The sequence below is a fragment of the Eulemur rufifrons genome, chromosome 7 (assembly GCF_041146395.1).
Source record: "Eulemur rufifrons isolate Redbay chromosome 7, OSU_ERuf_1, whole genome shotgun sequence".
NCBI lineage: Eukaryota > Metazoa > Chordata > Mammalia > Primates > Lemuridae > Eulemur > Eulemur rufifrons.
In genome coordinates, this window is record NC_090989.1 from 162,706,710 (window position 1) to 162,725,218 (window position 18,509).

Sequence of the window (18,509 nt, forward strand, 5' to 3'; positions counted from 1 at the left end):
TGAGGGTGGCTCACTGATAAGGTGACATTTGAACACAGACCCAAAGGAACTGAGGAGGCTAGCTGTGCTGATATTCCAGGTAGAAGGAACAGTATGGTGGACATGGATCCTTCCCTGGGAGAAGAAGAGTTGACCACAGACCAGCGGCCCACCCGCTGGGTCCACTACCACACTCACATGGAGGCCACATTTCCACTGAGCCACTCTGACCCTGTGGGTGAGCACAGTGGAGTACTAATTCAGAGCCACTCCTGTGAGACACGGACAGACAGCCCCTTGGCCTGCTGAAACTTTCCTTAGTACCTTGCTGCAGTCTGACACCTTCCTGCACAATCCTTCTTCCTTCTTCCTTCCCCTCTCCCTCACAGACTGGCATTGTGGTCAAAGGCTTTTCTCATCTTTCTCCCCTCCCTCCCTTTTATCCTTCACCTGCATTTCCCAGAGATAAATTTCTTGCACATCTAATCCCATTTTAGCATCTGTTGTTTGGAGCATCCAAACTAACACAAGCAGCAAATGCAATGGCCTGAGGCAGGAGTGTGCTTGATGTGGATGAGGAACACAAGATCAGTGTGGCAGGAGTAGACTAAGAAGGGGGCAGAGTGGCAGGGCACAAGGACAGGCAGAGACGGGCCAAATCCCCAGGGCCTGGCAGGCATCCTAAACACCTAGAGTTTTACTGTGAGTGACACGAGGACACCTTCGGAGGGTTTTGCCCAGTGTAGGGTGGTGTGATCTGCCATTTTAAAAGGATTATTGTCACGGCTGCATGGAGGGCAGGCTATAGGTGGAAAGGGCAGGGAGATGAGAAGCAGAGAGGCCGCTGAAGAATCCAGACCAGGGAGGATGGTGTCTGAGGCAAGTGGGTAGTGGGGGAGGGAGTGGGCAGCAGACGAATTCTAAATATATTTGAAGGCACAGCCAACAGGATTTGCTGATGATCTGGGCATGAGTGTGAGAGAAAGAAGAGTCAAAGATTTTTGGCATGTGCAAATGAAATTGGCATTTACTGAGACAGGAAAGAAAGGCTGGATATTGTGAAATATCATGATAGATGTGCTAGTTTAAACATATTTCTCCTGCTAGTATGTTGCCAATGGTGCTTTGCCTATATTTCTACTTCATTACAAATCATACTGTGGTTGCCGCTGCTACTATTACTACCTATCATTGGGTGCCTACTCGTCGCCTACTACCCTAGGCACCATATATATATTTTTATTACATTTGTATCTCTTACTTATATATAATTATGTTTTTATGTTTATATATAATATTTAAAAAATAAATGTATAAAAATATAAAAATAAACATATGCCTCCCTTCATTTGATCCTTACAATAATCTCATGAAATTAACCCAGGTTTTATTTTGTTTTTTTTCTTTTTGGGGGGCCTGAGGTCATAAGAGAGAGTTAGTGGCAGACTCAGAGCTGAATAGGACAGAATCCAGGATGATGGGACTCTGAAGCTGTCCTCCTCATTATCTACGTGCTTCCTGTTGCCCCATGTGGCCCTTTAATGACTGCCTCATGTTCACACTATCTTCCCTACCAGTTTCTATGCTTTTCAGCCAAGGTGGCATCATTGTCATCTTCATATGTGCTACTTCAGCTACTAAGGTTCCTTGCATCTAGTAGGTTCAGTAAGTCCTTGTGGCATTTTGTGAATTCTGTGTCCTTGATTCTCTTCCCACCCACCTTGTAACTGCCCAATAAACCTTTATGGGAATTCATAAAAATGATCATATCCATTGGCTTGATACTATCCAGTGGCTTCCTTGCATGTGCCTTACCTGTCTGACACAGTGAGGCCCCACTCCAAACTTTTGTCTGATTTTCACCACTGAGGCCTTGGACTCTACATTCCTGGTGTCTCTGGGCTCCTCCTGGCCCCAGGAACTTTAGGGAGAAGACCTTGTCTGGACTCTAGGATCCAACACTTCACTGATGATGCCAGTGTCTTGGCTAGAGAGAGATTTGGACACATTTAATTCTTGGGTTATGTGTTCTCTTTTCCCTAATGTCTAAAGGGCTCCCTTTGTGCCAACTGAGTTAGTTATAACTCAAGAACACGTATGACAGTTGACATGTATGAATTATATAAGCAGGTTGGGTTTCCATTGTGAAAGAAAAGCCAGAACAGCAAAAAAATGGACTAATTGTTGAAATACTTTTTCTTATCCAATCCCAACATTTACATAAACTTGAATGTTAATTCTTAATTATTTTGCAATAACAAAATGCATTTGTAAAGATTCACCTTCAAAATGGCCAGTAGCTTTCTGACACTCTCTGGCTGGTAATAACTCTGGACTGCGGACGTCTAATCAGAATTAATTGCAGCAGACTGGAGTCCTGCGAATGTTAAAATGTCTTTAGTTTTACAGACCAATAGATGCTATGGTTCAGCAGTTCTGCGTTATTATTAGTAAGCTCCCTGAATCTTTTGGGAGGCAGCCCAGCAAACCATTGTAACCTTTATAAATTAAATGAGAATTAGTGACCGTGCTTGTTGATTGCAAGTATCAAGAACAAGGACATAGAATAAAAATAACATCCTTTTTATGTCCACCAAACAATTTAACATATAAAAGCTTGCTTTGCCTAAGAGGTAAAAATAAAGCAGTCAGCCAAATATAACACATTCATCATATGCAGGGGAAATATCTGACATGTTTAGGGAGGGGACTGATAGATGACGAAGAAGGAAACACCATTAAAAAGGTCAGAACATAATTAAAGAGGTTAGTGGTTGGAATATGGTGCCAGGAAGACATTATTCTCCAAGTCAAGGTGAAGGTCTCCAGTATAGCAGCCATATATAAACCAAAGGACCGAAAGGCTGGGCTTTCTACACATCCCTGGTTCTTCCTGTGTGTCATATGTTCACATGACAAGTAGAGCAGCTTTATTATTGAGAGCATATTATAAAATGGTTATGTAGAAGTTCCATGGGAAGATTGGCAAAATTTAAAATGATCAGGCTGCTGAAACCTGGGAGAGGGCAGAGGGTAGGGCATGAGGGTGGGTGATAGGGAGGGATGAGGAAGAAACTTGACAGACTCGGTGTGAATTAACAGGCCATGGCAAGGAATAAGAAGTAGTTTCAAAAAATGTTAAATTAGATGGAATTGGTAGAAATTATCTATTATAATCAGCAACAAAGGGTACCCCCAACATCCAACTATTTATTGACTAACTATATGTAGTCCAGAAGGTTGTGTTTAGGGCTGGAGGGACAATAAGACAATATTAATGTTTTCCTTCATTTAACATCATTTATTATGTGCCCTCCATGTATCAGGTGTTGTGTTAAAATGCTAGGGCAAGTCTGGCAAGTCCTGGTACTCATGTCACCACTTGTCCATCATCCCCATGACAGATATCACCAATCAATCACAACGTTCTTCCTATTGCTTCTGCCCATGGCCTCACTGTCTTTTTCAGCTCAGATACAGACCCTCACTATTGGCAGAGACCACCTGGAGGCTATTGCAGTAAAGTCAGGTAACAAAGGGTGAGAGCCAGGATGAAGTTAAAAGAATGTGGATAGAGAAGGGAACACGTTCAAGAGGTAAAAGAAACAGGACAGTATAAACAATTGGATTCTGGCTAGGGGTGGAAGTTCCTGGGCCAAAGTCAAGAATGATGTCAAGATTTGCAGCTTGGGCAATTGGATGAATGAAAATACCCTTCACTGAGGTTTATGAGAAGGAAGAGGGCCTATAGAGAGAAAGATAAGCTCATTTCTAAGTACTTTGAGTTTTAGGTCCCTATAGGCCATCCAAATAGAGATATCCAGCAAGAAACTGAGCATCTGATCTGTAATTCAGATGCACCATCAAAGCTAATGAGGAAATGCCACAGGGTAGTTGTTATGACATATAGACACTGGAGTCCCATTATCTGGGTTTGAATTCTGGCTCTGCCAGGTACCAGCTGTGTGACTTTGGTCAATTCCTTAATATGTCTGAACCTTCTGTTTCCTCATCTCTAACGTGGAGACAACAGCAGCAACTATCTTACAGGATCATCTTGAAGATTAAACGAATGCCTGGCACACACATAGAAAGCACTATGTGAATGCTAGCTTTTATTATCATTGTCATGACATCTAAACAGTGCTAAGTTAGTATTTGTGAAAAGAATGAATCAATGCGATCACTCATAGAAAGTATGCAGAATGAGAAGACCAGAGGAATAGAGATAGAAACCTGAGTTTATCACCCCTTGGAGGTTAGTAATCTAGTTCAATGAGAATTCAGATGCTTTGAAATGTACTTCAGTGAGCAAGCAGAGATTCAGATCCAAGTAGTAAATCCTTATTGGGAGCACAGAAAAGAGATTCAGTGTGCCATGAAAAAAGATTGTTTGAGGACCAGATGGGCTACTTAATCTTGAGCCAATTAGGTCCCCTAGAAGGGATAGGTCTGTCTAAAAAGCAAGTGTGGGCTAGCCAAGCACCCACACTTGATTAAAAGGCAAGATGAGGAAGCAAGGGGCAAGGTTTTGTGGATAAAACAGTTTGGCAGAGTTGCATCAAGCAGTATGTATGATGGCCAAACCAAAGCAGGCATTTCCATGACACTTGAAATAACAACACGAATTCACAAATTTGGTGTGCTCCCACAACAAACATGCTCCTGAAAAGATGTATGAGAATCACAGTATGATAAATCAGATCATATTTTATCATCTACTAGTCTAACTGGAGAAACAGTATTTATAAAAGCCAGTGCTAGTAAATGTCACCCCCCATCCTACAAAGTTCTCAAACTAAAACCCCCAAAGTCATCCTCAATTCCTCTCCTTGCTCTGCCGTTTTCTCCCCATCAATTCATTAAGGGTCCTATCGACCTTCAAGGACATCTTACATCCATTATCCTTTCTCCTTCTCCACTTTTATCATCCTGGCGCAGGGTGGCATCTTCTCTCACCGGGGTGGCCTGCAGTAGCCAGCAGTCTCCTTGCCTCTCCCCATAATTCATTCTCCACATCAAGGTATGTAACACCCCAGCTTAGAGTAAAATCCAAATTCTTACCTGCAAAACTTTGCATAATCTGGCCCTGCCTTCTTCTTTCATCCTGTCCCTTTCCCCGCTTTCTGCCCTGGTTCAGTTTCACTGGACTTCGCAGGGTTCTCAAACACACCAAGCCCTTTCCTGCCTGAGGGCCTTTGCACCAGCTGTTCCTTCTGTGAAGTCCTTAGATTTTCAGAAGACTGAGTCCTTGGTCATCAAAGTTCTCGAGTGTGTTCTCTTCAGGTTGCCGCTATGGACATTCTGTCTGTACAACCTCTCCCCTGGTCACTTTCTAAGATAGCCTTTTTAGTTGCCTTCATTATACTTTTATCACCTTGATGTACTTACTACTTTGTTATCATCTCCCCCACTAGAATGTGAATTCCATAATAGCAGGGACCAGTACCAGCCAACTCATCCGTTAGACACAGTAGACATAGTGCCTAGGATACTTGTAGGGGCCCACAAAAATGTCTTAATTTTAATTTTTCTAAAAATCAGAAGAAAAAATAAAAGTAATAACAATGAATATAATATCATAAATGCAGTCTGGATTAAATTTGCCTTTATACACAGTCATAAAATATAAGTTCAAATATTTTTTATGGAGAAAGCCAATAAAGTCATAATGTAGGCATGGAAGGGACTCTGTCCATGTTGTTCACTGTGGTGTCTCCAGCACCTAGAGTTTTACTTGGCGCCTAGAAAGCCCTGGATATGAATTTGTTGTTCAAATAAACGGTAGTGTCTTGAGAAGTTTGAGGTCTGGCCTAATAGAACTCAGGGTGTGTGTGTGTGTGTGTGAGAGAGAGAGAGAGAGAGAGAGAGAGAAAGATGGACATCTACTTGCCTCTCTAGACCCATTCTATGCCCTTTTCTACTTGTCTCTAGGCCTGAAGAGGCTGATCAATGGCTTCAGGCTGAGTTCAGCCAAGGGGAGATCTGAGGATGAAAGGACAAAGAGGTCCCAACGCTTATTTCTGGGGTTTCCTTCCTGCTCTGTCAAAATGAACTTCAATCCCCCATTGCTTTAATGAACCATGATAACAATATTACCAATAATAATACTAATTGATATTTATTGAAAATAAATCTGGTGTTGATTTTTTAGGTAGTGAAATGATATGATAGCATGATACAATAGCCTTTGCTTCATATTTGAACTTCATAGCACAAAAATGTTTGCAGACTTCATCAATTTCCTTAAAGATCTCCTCTGATCTTTTGAAATTCATGTAATTCTCTTGGATGTCTCTCTTTTGCCATCATGCTTGTAAGTTTTCTCTTCTATTGTCAACAGGTCTAGCTTTGCTAGATTCTCATTTGTCAATGGTTTCATTATAAGATTGTGCAACTTTCCAATATCAGTGTCATTAACTTTATAAAATCCTGAATCTTTTGTGGTATAATCATGAGCATATGTTTACTCTCAGAGTTTCCCTGGACCAAGACTAATTACAATGTCATAATGTTCTGAGCCCTTAGCATTAGGTGGCCCTTGCTTCTGTAAGAACAACTAGCAACCTGCTTCCCAAGCTTCTGAGATAAGGAAATCCACAAAGCACTTAAAGAACTCTTTGGCTTCAGAAGGAAAATTTTTTTTATAATAAAAACAGACATATGGTAAAGCCTAAATTCTTCCAATGAATAAATATTATGCGATTCCTGGTTTCTGGGGCATAAAGCTATGTTTCTGCTTTGTCGTCAGCTGCCTTTGGTTCTTAACTTTTTTTACTTTCATATTTTCTCTAGAAAATCAAAATTTCAAAATACATAAAATCTAAAGGTAAGATCTTGAAGTCATTTTAAAGATAAGTAGTGGATGATTAAATAAAATTGTATACATAACTGTACTTTTAAAAGTATCACAAAAAAAAGTATCACAAATTAGTGACTCGGATAAATTCGGTTTTAATATGTAGCCGCATTAGTCCTAATGGCTAAGTTCTTTGTAATAATCTGTGTATAAATTTCCTGGTAACATGACAAGTGTTTGGAAGTACATCTCATAAATTATTAGTGAAATGTGAGATAACTAAGTTAATTCATCTACTTTTGCATTTATTTTGGTCAAGGATGTTTGTCATGTCTCTAAGTAGCTTGCAGCTATATAGGTAAGTGCTGTTGATTTTTTCATCTTATCAGCTATCTGAATGGCAGTTATATTCTAAAATAGTCTTAAATTCATTTGCTTTGGGAATCCATATAAACCACATTTCATGTCTAATTATTGGCACATTACCATAGTAAAACTTATATAATTGTTGGGGGCATCAGTGTTTAACTGTGATTACTATTGTTTCCATGATGCTTTCATGTGGCTGTTTAATCAGCATCTCTGGTCTGAGAAGGCCTAGTTTGACTCTTTATCTTGCCTCTTTCCCTCCTCAATGGCATCCTTCAGTATAATGGCAGCCTTATCTTCACAGGTGCTCAGAGTAAACAACTCTAAGGTCATCCTCTATTTGAGCCACTACTCCCATCCTACCCTTCCTCCTCTTTCTTCCCCCAGTACTCCATCCAAGAAATCACCAGGTCTTGTTGCTTCTTTCTAGAGGGAAGAAGGGGGACAATTTCTGACAAGGAGATGTGGAGAGCCATGGCATGGCCAGAATACTGAGTCACAGGGGACAGCAGTGGTGGGAGGTGAGCAGGTAGAAGAAGACCTTGCTGCGCCTTGAAAGTCTTGCTTAGGAACTTGGATTTTCTCCTTTATCTCAGGAGGAAACCACTGGAAAAACAACCAGAAAAGTGCAGGACTGAGGATTAGCATAATGTATGCAAACGAAAGGAAGTTGAGGGAGTTTCAGGTGCTGACAAAAGAAGGACTGATGGGGAAGATGGGAACACAGGCTGGTCAGGGACAGAAGGAAAGCTAAGGGTGGAGACTAGGGTAGGTCATACTGAAAAGGAGGAAGTGGTGCCAGAGAGCAGTTTAGAGGGAATGAGGAGGCAGGACAAGCAGAAGGTAGCCGGTGGTGGTCAGAGGGACATTTCAGAGTTGAGGGTTTGAGAAGAGTATGACCCAGGGAGTAGATGGCACATACCATTGAGATAAAAGAGGACAAGGAACTGCAAGGCTAGGGCTTTGGTGGGGTCATTCTTGGGGCTGTTGATATTATATTGCTGGGGATATCATTACTGATGGCTGCATTCCGAGTGGAAAGGAAATCCTCCACATACAGGAGTGTGAGACGGTATCAGTGGATGCTGGGCATGGGACAAGGCAAAAAGATGTATTGGTTGAGAGCACTGGCTGCATTTAAATCCTGGATCCATTGCTTTCTGACTGGTGTGGCCCTGGAGAAGTTAGGTCACCCTCTGTGTCTCTGTTTCCTTATCTGTAAAATGGGGGTAACAGTAACAATAACTGTCACAAGGTTGTTAGATTGTACAAGATAAGGCATGTAAAGACTCAGAGTAGTGCCTGGCCCACAGCAAGCACCCAGTCAATATTGGCCATCATGACTCAGAGAAGTAAAGGTTGTCTGTGGCCTGGGAAGGAGGCAGGAGATTGTTGGATCTCTTTCCTGCTGAGGGGCAGGAAAACAAGTGCCTGGGAGAAAAATATGTCCCCATTTAAAGCAAATGTGTAAGAAAAAAACCACACCCACTCATTTTTATATAGAATAAGCATCATTGAGAATCCAAGGTAACTTCTTGGCAATGGGCTGAGCCCTCAGAGTGCTTAGGGGAATGATGGCCACCCTGAGGGGCTGACGCATGGCCTGCACTGTGGTAAACAGTGAAGCTCAGAGTGGTAGGGACAGGATGGGCTACTCAGCCTTGGAATTTCAAATGGAACTCTGGAGGGGATGGTGCGTGGGGTCATGTTTGCAGAATCCCATTTTACGGAGTGGATAGTGGAAATGGTTATGACCAGTGTGACTGGAGTCTAGCACCCTCAGAGTGAAGGTTGATTAGAAGGCACTTCAGTGAGTGTTCTGAGCAGCCAGAAGATGCCATGAGGAGCCAGCTCATTTAAGATGAGCTTTTACAGATTTAAATGTAAAAGGTTGCATATCCCCTGCTCTTGCAGTTAGTCCTAAAACACTTGATTCTACCTGAATCTTAATCCTCACTGTATTTTACTTTGGATTATTGAGTTCAGTCTCTGGCTTACTTTTTGGATCTACCCTCTTTGTCTTCCTTGTTGTAACTCTTACCTCTTTGGGGAATGATTCAGCTGCTCTCCTTATGACACAGCAGTCTTAGACTACTCTGGGAAACAGCCCCCTGTCTTCCACTGGGTTCCCTGCAAACTTTTCATAAAGATGAAAAGTTGGGTGCTGAGGGTTTATCAGGGAGTGCTCTTAGGAGATATACCTGTAAGGAGGAGGGGAAGGCAGGACTGGGGAGAAGGAGACGCTGATGTGTGGGGAGATTGCTCCTGAGGCCTCAGCCAACCCTGCAGGGGCCCTGGAGCTGGGATGGCCCTTCAGAGTGTTCCAACTGAGGCCAAGGTGCTAGGCCTTTGCATCTTAGCATAACCAGTCATTGACGATGGGTTGCTTCCTGGGAGTCCCTGTAAACTTAGATGAGGTAGTTTCCTGTGGCGGAGAGAACATCCCAGTGATAGAGGCTTCAGGGAGTCTTCATTAGCTGACATTCCCAGCAGGTGAGGGATGGGTACCTTGGCCCTGGAATGCAGCTCTGGGCAGAGCACCTAGTATCCACTATACCCCCAAAGGGTCTTAATTTAGTGCTATCCAGCTGGCCCTGGTTCCTTTAGAGCATAGTAGAGTTGGGATGGGATTGGGGAGGAAGAAAGAGAGAGGGAGAGAGCCAAGCAGGGAAGGTGGGCAAAGGCCAAAGTCTTATTTCACATCCTTTACAATTTTGCTCATGGACATCCACAAAAGGCAAGGCCATAAACATGACAGAGAACCAAGGGCAGAATAACAATGTGGAAATCACCTTGGTGGTCCCTGCAAGGAAAGGGAGGAGGTTGTGCATTCTGTATCACTCTTTCCATAACTGCATCCACAGATCTTCTTTAATATCCACAGGGTCATTGTCCCATCTGACAGTCCTACTGTGGCATTACAATGAAATTTATCTACATATCACATGGATACTAACAACCAGAAGAATGAGTTTTTGGTGATTTATCAGAGAGTTGAGGTGCTAATTATGACAAAGTTACTGCCTCCTCTAGCAGCTACCTTTACAGAAGAATGAGCAGTGAATTCTTTATCAGGAGTATTTTTTAAAGGATAAGAGCTTGGTTAGATATTAAATTAAAGGCAATACATGAAAATTTAAAAGTCTGAGGTGTAAAAACAATCCAGCTCTGTTCTAATATATGGAGTATTAAGATACTTGATATAAAAGTGCTGTCTGGGCTGTATACCAGGGTGTAAAATTAATGTCCACTGACTGTTTGAAACACGTTCAAGTGAGTGACCGTGTTTCCAGCAGGTTTTGTGACTCTTTCTGGTGTGATCTTAACATCAAAACATGCTTCTTTCTTCATTGGGACCCAAAGATCTCCTTTTAGGGGCAATTATTTAAATAATTTCCCCAGTGTTTCAGAGAATTATTGATTCCCTGAACACCAGGAGGCAACTTTTGATGCTTTCAAAGCCAAAAGCAAAAGACACTGAAAACTCCTCCTGTTCATTCACTGGGAACATTTCTAGAAGATGGCACTTCTCTTATTCCCTGGAAGAGAATAAAGGAATATAGAAAATGTGTTAGAAAGAAACTTCAGATATATCCCTCTTCATTAAAGTGTGAATTTCATTCCAAATGTGCTCATTTCCTAAGTTGTAAATTATATTTGAAAAAAATAAATAGAACCTGACCATTCCCAAGTATATGAAATCATGTAGTCTTTCCTGATGAAAAATTCCCTGCTCAACAACTAATTTGCTGCTAATGATTATAAGGTCATCCAAATGCACAGCTGTCGGGTTTCCATGGTACACACAGTGACTGATTAAAATTACCTAGCTAACTCATGGAAGTGGGCTATTATACCGGTTGGAGAATTGTGCATGGAAGGAAGCCTTAGGCATTGATGGGAGCTGGTTAGTCAGCCTGCAGTTAATTAGCAAGGGAAATCTCTCCCGTTTTAAATAATTTATATCTGCATCCAATAATAGAAGGAGTATAATAATGAGGAAGCATTACTATGCACCAGGAGGCCTTTTCCAAACTGGCATAAGGAGTACCTAGGTTTGAACACAGTTCTGAGAAATCTCAGCCTAAACAATTGACTCCTCTGATGAGATTATTTAATATGCAGCTGAAACTAGTTAATCTACTAAACTAAATATAAAGAAAATGTGGTGCTTTTATATCTTTGGTGGGCAAATAGCATCAGAAATTTTTTGTCATTTATTCTGTACTTTTAGGAAAAAAAGTGTATACTTCACTTAGATCCTACACAGTCCCTTTCTGTGCTTCGGTTTAAATAACTGGCAAAGCCATTGAAATAAATGCCATTTTTTTGAATGGGGAAAATGTAGATTGATTCCATTCATATAAATAATAAATTCTCCAAACGTGTAAAATGTTTCTTGAGCTGCATTAGTGCACATTTGCATTTCTCTTTAATATGAAACAGCTGTTGTATTTTTCATTTTATGGTGTTTTAAAGAGAAGGAAAGGATGGAGAACAAACATGAATCACACATCCCCACTATGTTTCATTAAAGACAATATCACATTAATTCCCGTTGCTCCTGAGTCTGATGGAGAACAGAAACTTGCCTCATTTTCAAAACCCTGAAAGTTAACATAGAAATTGTAATGTAAACATTTAAATTATCAACTTGAAATGAGAAAGAGAGTCGGCTCTGATATGCATCAGCTTAACGGCACCACTCTGGATTTAGAAGCCGGCAAGGTACAGAATTTACTTACATAAATCAAATCATCCTGGTGAAAGGTAGCCACGTAAATCCCCATTTCTCACCTGGCATTTTCATTTGGATGGAAGAATTGATTCTTGTAGCAATGAAATAGGCTGCCCTCCTTGTCCTTTTGCTAACAAAGTTTCTTTTTAGTTATGCAAACTAAATTTCAGTCATCTTCCTTATCATGGCCTTGGGAAATAAAAATCTGGCTGGTTAAATATGGCCGATGTTTTTCATTATAGTTTGATACCTACATTCTACATGTATAACAATAACCAAATCTAGACTTTTTTTTTCTGACGTGCCTGAGCTGAAAATCAAATTAATTTTCAGTCACCATGGACTCATGACTTTGTATTTTTGATAGGATTCTGAGTGTACATGCACACTTTGAGAAGATATTTTGTCCTCCTTTCTGCCTCCTCTCTCTCCTGTTTCTATGCTTTGGCACTAGAAAAAAAAAAAAACATTGTATTTTAGGATCAGATATATGCATGTCAAAATGTTGACTCTGTTGCTAACCTGGTACATGGACTTTGGCAAGCAAGATGAACAATCTGAGCTTCAGGTTCTTGGTTTTCTAAATGAGAATACTAATTGTTGCCTCTCAAAATTGTTATGGGGTTAAAGGAGATCATGTGACTAAAACTCCCTGCCATGGGGCCAGCAGGAGCTCCCGCATTGTGGCCTCTTTCCTTCCCCCTCTCCTTCCCCTCACTTTCTAGCTCAAAGGGACAGTGGTTTGGCAGTTGTCAAGGACTCTCTCAGATGCAGGATAAGAGTGTCTCCCACCATTTGTAAAGTGCCATTGAGAAAGCCTCCCACAGAGGACATGAGTCACTGCCACTGTGGACATGACAGCATCCTTGTGTGTGTAGAAATGTCAACCCCAGGCTCAGCATGACATGTCATGTCTTAAAGGTAGATCACAAATGGCAGCCTGGAAGCAGGGGGATCCCAAAGGTCTTCAGTGACATTTGAGAGTACGGCACTGTCCCAGACTTGGGGTAGAATCTGCGAGTCCCCTTCCGAGGCCCCAGGAGTGGGACCTGGAAAGCCCTGGACTGGAAACTAAATAAGGCAGCAGAAATCTTCCAGGCTAGGATATGGCCACGGTCAAAGCCAGAACAGTCAAGAGTTCACAGAATCAAGAATATATGCCAGGATCCAGTGGCTGAAAATATAATATTTTATTCTTAAAAACACCTATACAGTGCAGAAAGAATTCCCCACATTATTACCTTGATTCTTACAACTCTTATACCGTGAGGATTATTTGCCTAATTTTATAAATAATGTACACAGAGAATCTCAATGAGATGAAACCAGCACAGAACTCTCAGTCCTTCTATAGTGGGAGGTGGTGTGTAGAAATTACACCTGTAGACTCGAGAGTCAGACACTTTAGCTCAAATCCCAGCCCTGGCACTTCCTTGCTTCATGTCCTGGGGCACATCAGTTATTTAACTTCCTTGAACTTCAGTTTCCTCAGGTGAAAAATGAAAATCACTTTATAGGGTTGCTCTAAAGATTCAGTTAGATAATGGGCTAGTTGTTCAAGCCAAACCTGGGCATCTTTCTTTTCTCTCAAACCCTTCATTCCTCTTCCTTCTTCCCACACTCCCACACCTGCCTGTCCTGCACCCACTCATTGTTCAGATCAATAACTAGACATCATGCTTGATTCCATTCTTCACCCAATCCTCCTCCCCACCCATCTCTGCCACCCACAAGTCTCTCAGCTCTGCCTCCAGGATACTTTACAAGTCTGGTCTCCATTTACGCATTTAAACCTCCTATCCCTGGCTGGGCATCTACAGCAGCCTCTGCTTTCACTCATGCCCCTTATAATCTATTCTCCACATTACAGCCAAAGTGGTCTTTTATTTTATTTTATTTTATTTATTTATTTATTTTTTTTGAGACAGAGTCTCACTCTGTTGCCCAGGCTAGAGTGAGTGCCGTGGCGTCAGCCTAGCTCACAGCAACCTCAAACTCCTGAGCTCAAGGGATCCTCCTGTCTCAGCCTCCCGAGTAGCTGGGACTACAGGCATGCGCCACCATGCCCTGCTAATTTTTTTATATATATATTTTTAGCTGTCCATATAATTTCTTTCTATTTTTAGTAGAGATGGGGTCTCGCTCTTGCTCAGGCTGGTCACGAACTCCTGAGCTCAAACGATCCGCCCACCTCGGCCTCCCAGAGTGCTAGGATTACAGGCGTGAGCCACTGCACCCGGCCCAAAGTGGTCTTTTAGAAATGTAAATCAGATCATGTGACTCTGTGCTTAAAATCTTCCCATGGCTTCCTGCTGTACATAAACTAAACTCCAAATAAACTCCCTGCATGGCTGCTGCCTATCAGTGAGAACCTACCTCCCACCCTTTCTCCTCTTGTTCCCCATACCCTGTCACCCGTCACGCTGGTCATCACAGGGCTTTGGATGGGCTGTCCCCTCTGGTTGGAATGTTCTCTCTCTCATCCTTTAGATTTTAGAATCTAAAAGCAGAGCTCAAGGTATGACCTCAGGGAGAGCTTTCCTGAGTTCCCTATCTAAAGTAGGTCCCTATGCTAGTCATTGTAAAATTATCAAAAAAAATTGTTTTATTATTTAATTAAAATTAAATTAAACTCAACTTTCTCTGTCTTCTTGTAGAATCTTCTTTGTTCCTTTATGGGACCTGTCACTTTCTACCTTGCTGGTTGTGTCAGAATAATTCTTTTCAAATGATGACATGTATAGCCCAAGGGGTCCCTGGACATGGTATGAGATGCTAAATCAGATGGAACCCAGGACTTTGGCCTTCTACTTCAACCAGAGCAGTGCATTTTTGTCTGCTTTACCTGGTGGAGTTCTGTATGAGATTACATTGCTAAAAGTTTGAAAACCACTGCTCTCTTTACTCCTGTTAGATTTTCTGCTCAGACCCCTTGACTACAAGATTTACTTTTGATTCATTTTTTTATCTCCATACTACCTGGTCCAGCAGTAGATATTCAAACAGTTCTGGCTAGTTGAATGGAGGAGTTAAGCCCTAGAGAATAGGGCCTAATGCAGCGCCACTCCACAGCCCTACACATAATTATTGAGCCTCTTTTGCAATCAAATACCTGGCTGATCAGGGGGTGGAGGCTTTTCCCAGCATCCTCATCACTGTCAGTGTTGCTATACATGTATGTAGTTTATGGCATTTTCTACTGCATAACTTATTTTCTCTCTCTTTCTCTCTAACAATTATTTGGGTTTTGATTTACAGTTTGGCTTACCTTTTCTGATCTGTTTACACCTCCTAACAATCTTCCATTCATCCAGTTCTCCCTCCAGGGAGTTTAACCAGATTGGCCAATTAGCACTTCTTTTTCAACAAACAGATAAATATTTCACTCTACTCAAATGCGGAGGACACCTTGCAGTGATAAGATAAATCAGAACTTCCCTATAGATTTTCGTTACCTAGAGTGAGTGCATCACTTGAAGCAATTACATCAATAATAATAATGTACACATAGGCACATGTTTCATGGTTATATCTCCACTGGGAGCTTTGATTTCTCCTTGAAGTCAAAGACTGTGGAATCCCATGAGATTTCTCAATTTGCTTGGAGGTTAGATGGGCTATGTTGTTTAATAATGATAATATATGATGAATGTTAATGTAAAGTGGGTTTAGACAAAATACATTATGTCTGACGTCTGTTTCCATACCTCCCCCATAAGATGACTAGAATTATATATTATCATATATTCTAAAAGACAGAATTTGATTTACTATCTTTTCATGTCCCAGATGGTTCTGACTTTTCTACTAATTAGCTATCCAGATAAATTGGGTGACAATTCTAAGAAAGCACAATTGATATATTAAAAAGTTAGTTTATTCTAAATAATGAGTGTCACATTTTACTTCTTAGCTCTTATAGAGTTGCTCACTATGTCTCTTAATGAATTAGTGGTTTTGCTGAAACACTAACTTATCTTTGTTTAACTGAGGAACAATAATCAAGTTGGCTTTTGATGCACTGGTAATTTATAGCTGTGCAGGTGATGGTACCAGCATCAATCTGTGATGTTCTTTTATCAAGACTAATTCCGATGTAATATTTCAATTTAGTTTTCACTAAAGCATTCAATTTACATTTAAAAGGCAGTCAATATAGGTTAATAAAATAGTGTCCACTAACGAACTGTTTGTATAGCACTGCCCTTATTACCATGAATTGTCTTAGCCTGACATCCCACTACCCTGGGTGCCAGCCAAAAAGACATGTGAATGCCTAATAGTGCCATAGACTATTGTGTATGCTAAATATGGATGGGATGCTAAATAGGGATGTTCTACTATTTTTTTGTCCATGCCAATGTAGCTAGGTGTGTAAGGGACACAAAACCAAATTAAGAACATCCAATGAAAATAGCTAATAACACTAAAAGGGAGGGAAATAAGTGCTCTCATAAAAGTCAAGACAAGATGTGACAGGAATCAATGGGTTTGGGAAAGGCTTTATAGATGATGTGGGCTTGGAATAAGACCTAAGAAACGAAGACGGCTGAGGACAGAAGAACATTTTGGGGCAGCATATTGGTTTTCTATTGCTGCTGCAACAAAAGGCCAAAAACTCAGTGGTTTAAAACAACACCCATTATTATGGCATAGGTACCATGGGTCAGAAGTCCAGCATAGCATGACTCAGTTATTTTTTTGCTTAGGTTCTCACAAGGATAAAATCTAGGTGTCAGAAGGACTGAGTTCCTTTCTGGAGACTCTGTGGGAAGAATCTACTTCCAAACTCATTCAGGTTACAGAAGGAATTCAGTTCCTATGGTTGTAGGGCCGAGGTCCCAGTTTCCTTGCTGGCTGTCAGCCAGGAGGTTCTCTCACCTCCTTACGACTGCCTACATTTCTTGTCTCATTACTCTTTCCATTTTGAATCTCTCCTCCTTCTCCTTCTACTGCAGCTCTCTGACTCCAGCCAAAGAAAGATCTCATTTTTAAAGGGCTCATGTGATTAGATTGGGCCCACCCAGATAATTCAGACTAATCTCTCTATTATAAAGTCTGTAACCTAGATTATATTTGCAAAGACTCTTTTATTGTAACATATTCACAAGTTTCAGGGATTATGGCATAGACAGGTGTGGAGGCCACTGTGCCTACCAAACAGTAGAAACAGAGAATCTCTTCATAGCAACAGTGAGGAGTCAGGTATGTGCAGAGGGATGGAATCGGAAACGGAGGTGGGGAGGCAAAATTGGTCACTCCCTTCCATGTGTTCCCATAACACTTTGCTGATCCCACTAAGAGTAAACTCAGTTACATTGAGTTGTTTTTCCCATTTTCTCTGTAAGGCCAGGAACCTGGCTTCATTCAGTTTTTCACCCCAGCTCTAGCAACCTGCCTTCCCTTCTAATAGGTAACAGATAAATATTTTTGAAGTTGAGTTGAAGTGATGCAATTCATGACAGCAAAATAACCTTTTTTAGGCTAAGGAGTAAATCTCTAAACAAGAATTGAGACACAGAGGTGGTGGCTGAGATTATTTTAGCAGAGGTTTGGTTGAAAGTCCGGAATCACTCCATGGAGTGGCCTCCATCTTTCCCTCTTGTGCGCACTGCTTCCTACCTTCTTACGCCCTGTGCTTCCTTGAAGATTTCTGTGTTTGGAGTCATTGCTATACCAGCTTTGGTATTTCTAGGCTGGTACATTGTTTTCCAGGCTTCCCAGCAGTCCACAGCCCCTCTGCACTGCAAAGGGCTCCACACGTCTTGACTAATTGTAGTTTGGCTTCAGCTTACCATCTATGAGCTGTTCAGTTAACTTGTTGGGTTCAACAGGACGAGCATCTGATCACATCACCACTTGGGGCTTAAAAGCGAGGCTGTGCTTTGCAAGTCAATTGCTGTGGATTGTGGTTGGTCTACGTCACATAACCTCTCTGATGCTCGGTATCCTCATCCACAAACTGGGGATATACCACCTCATAGATAGTCATACAGATTAAATGGGCACATCTAAGTAAGTGCTTGGAATTTAATTATTAATTAAATTAATTAATGGTAAATGAATATGAGTTCTCAACACTTCCTCAGAACTATTGCTGTCTATGATAGCTAATTAAATTAATATTGGTTACACTGATGTAATTTACACATGAAATACCTAAAATATGAACAAATAGAGACACTGTGGCAAGTGGGATCCTAGTGAAAGGACACCCACTTCTCTCCTCCTCAATTAGTTCCTTCTTTTTCCTACTCTTCCTCCATCATTGAGTAGGTGCCTCTGTTTCTGCACTGGAAAAACAGGGGACAGATTCATTGTGAGGGCTCCTCCCATAACCTGAGGGATTTCCCACTCCAGCTGAAGAGATCGCTCTCTCTCCTCCAGGACTTGTCTTACTTTTCATTTGGCAGCTCATTATGTACTGTCTTGTGACACCTCTTCTCTTATTTAACTTTTCTGGTGTTTATATCTTATTTTTCAATCTATTCTATAAGCTTCTAGTCACTCATTCAAACACGTTTTTTTGAGCACCTACTATGCACTAGGCCCTGGAGAGGTAATGAGATCAGGATAGAGCTCAGGTTTTGATTTGACTGCCTGGTGTGGAAGACAGAGAGTTAA